We start from the raw sequence: 3520 nt of genomic DNA, 5'->3' as shown, positions 1-3520 counted from the left end.
AAACTTTTACCCATATATTCACTTTTCTATGATTCCTCACAAGAATCGGACCCTATATATATATATATATATATATATATATATATATATATATATATATATATATATATATATATATATATATATATATATATATGGTGAGGTTCAGTAGATAACCATAATTAACAAGGAACCAATGAACCAATCGTGAGCGTTGGAAATCATAATGATCAATGGCCAATAACATATTTTTTAGGCCATATATATATATATATATATATATATATATATATATATATATATATATATATATATATATATATATATATATATATATACTGGTTCCTGTATGAACTCATAGATCTATGCTCGATTTTATGATTTGTATTTTTTTAAGGTGTCATTACGACTCCTCAATTTAAAATGAGTCATCACCAAATTATATATATATATATATATATATATATATAGTGAGTTTAAATAGATAACCATAATTAACAAGGAGCAAATGAACCAATCGTGAGCGCCGATAATCATAATGATCAACGGCCAATTTGAAATGAGTTTTCTTCTAAAAAAGTTTGTTTTATATATATTATCTTGCATCTCTATGAAAAGATGACGTAAAATCGTAAACAACGGTATATTCGGTTTTTTTTTCGATAAAAAACATGACCGAAAAAATTTTTATATGAAAAAAAATGAGTTTTATTATAATCCAGTGTATGTGCGTCTATCGTAAAAGTCTACAACCCTTTATTTTGCCGTTGATCGCTTTAAATTTCGACGCTTTGTATTGGTTTCATTATTTATTGATTAATAATGGTTTTCTATTGATATTTTGTCAAATGTCACTCTAATACAATTCTTCATTCATATTATGTCATATTAGTTTATAACCCGTGATAACCACGATTATAAAATTAATTAAACTTTCCTACTAAAAAATCAAAATTATTAATCAATTATTTTAAATAAATTATTACTTAAGAGATATTTTTTTAGTTATATAAAATTATAATCGTTGATTTAAATAAATGCGTGGAGTTATATCATTTTATAATTTATATTAATTTTATATTATTTTTTAATCTAATGTTATTAATATGATATAACTAAAGAAGAAATTTTAAAATTTGAAATTTAAAATTAAAAATGAATTATTAAGTTAATAAAATTAAAGTGAGAAATTTAAAATTTGAAATTTGAAATGAATAATTAATAGGTTGACAAGTGGCATGATAAATGATATATAACATTAATGAGGGTTCTCATTGTATGACACTTGTTAATATAAGATTAAACCTATTCTTTTATTAGAATAAGGATGTCATGTAGATATATTAGGCAACTCATTTTAAAATTCAAATTTACATTTTCAAATTATATGTTAAATTTGAGTTATAATAACTTTAAAATTTTGATATATATATATATATATATATATATATATATATATATATATATATATATATATATATATATATATATATATATATATATCTTTTAATTAATAATTTATTTAAAATGACTTATTTAAAATAATTGATTAATAATTACAAAATTTTATTATAAAAATTTAATTAATTTTATAATTGTGGTTTCCGCGAGTTATAAACTAATATATATATATATATATATATATATATATATATATATATATATATATAGATATACTCCTATAATTTTGTTTTATATATCTTTTATTATTAGGATATATTGTAATTTTCATGTATATCTTTCCTCTGTGTATATAATGATGGTTTAAGCCATCATAAAAATATAAAAAAAATCAATTCCGCGTGCTTTCGAATTCTACTTTCGCTTTCCTTCACATGTCGTTGAGCCCACATCTCATTGTCGCACCCTGTCAGTCATTGAGGCGAGGAGATCTCTTCGATGTCGTTGAAGTCGTCCGGGAGCTCATCGGTATCGACATTGAGGTTGATGTTTATGCGTGTGTCGTAAACTTCGACCGAACGCGAGCCGTAATACCTCTTGGATTGTTGTTCGAATAATGTTTTTCTCTGAAACTATTTTGGGTCGTCCTTAACAATCTCGCAATTTTTTTCGTGCTAAAAAATGTGACTCGTCTCGACATGATATTACTCCTCGCCGCTTTAAAAACATCGAAATCAGTCGCACCACTTTGCTTGTATGAAGAAAGTTTGTTGTAGATGAAATTGAGCTCGTTGTACTTCCTACTAATTTGAGTCCACTTGCCACTCAACGTATCGTGATTGCGATATGTGTCATCCTTCTTCAAACTTGTGTGAAATTTGCCGATCACAACTTCCCAATAGCGACTTTTCACATATTGTTTCCCTCTGTTGGGTTTTTTGATGTCCCACACCACGACACCGCCTACGCATACTCTTCCTCCGGTGTCCATCATGTTGGAGTTTCTTCTTCCGATTGCTCTACCGCGATCTATTTCCCTTTCCTTCTTGCTCTCCCTTTCTTGGCCGTTTGTTTCCGACTACCCCCGGCTTGGGTCTTGGGAACCGTTTGTTGCATGAGTGGTGGTTGTGTGATTATGTGTGGCATGGAAGAAAATGTGTTGAAAATGTTTTTTGAAGCGAATTGTAGTGGGGGTGAGGCGAGATTAAAAAAGTTGGCGGAAAGTGGTGAGATTTGCGAGTTGAGGATGTTCGCATATGACTCACATTATGCGAAACCGAGAGGAGGGAATGTGTTTGTGTTTGTGTTTGGAGAATGAGTGTTTGAGTTTTGATCCATAGTGGGTTGAATGTGAATTGGTTAAGTTGTATGTAAAAATTAAAATTGAGAGGAATATAGATATCTTGTGTTGGTAAAAATGAGATTTGTATGTGTATTTATAATATAGCTAAAATGCAAACAATTTTTTTTTTTACTTTGGACCGTTTGTGAACGGTCGAAATTTCTACCGTTCGACAAAAATTCAAAGAAATCAACACGTTACGTCCCTTTACCACCATCACGTCGGCTACCATAACGGACATTAACGCGCCCTTGGAGTCATGTTCAAGGTGTTGCGCCGTTATTGCAATGCCAACTCGGACTAACGTATGCCCATACCGACCAGCATAAAAAGCCGTCAACACGAGAGTCTTGAGTAGATAAATCATGATGAAAAGATTGTTTGAAAATGTACCTAAGATAAATACCAATTATTCGTGTGGGAAAATTGTGTTATAAGTTATGGTTTCTAGAACTAAAACATGTGGCAATAAGAATAAAGAAATTATTGCAATGCGTAGTTTTGTGAACTAGGTAAATCTTCAAAATTTTATATATTTGCAACCTTATGAAATATTTTGGTGGACACTAACCGGAATATAAGAGGTTATCACCGTATTCGTACTAGCATGAAGTATAGGATCCGATTTGGGCACTACAATCAATCTAACATGCAATACAACTTTAAGAAAACATCCTCCCTAATAAATAAGAATGATTTTGTCACATGTCCTTCCCTCATTTAATTTGACACATGTTATTTTGTCATAATTTAGAGATATATTTATTTTCCACTTGTCATTTATTTCATTTTTCATTT

The sequence above is a fragment of the Lactuca sativa genome, chromosome 2 (genome assembly GCF_002870075.4).
Source record: "Lactuca sativa cultivar Salinas chromosome 2, Lsat_Salinas_v11, whole genome shotgun sequence".
NCBI lineage: Eukaryota > Viridiplantae > Streptophyta > Magnoliopsida > Asterales > Asteraceae > Lactuca > Lactuca sativa.
This window is presented reverse-complemented; position numbering follows the sequence as displayed.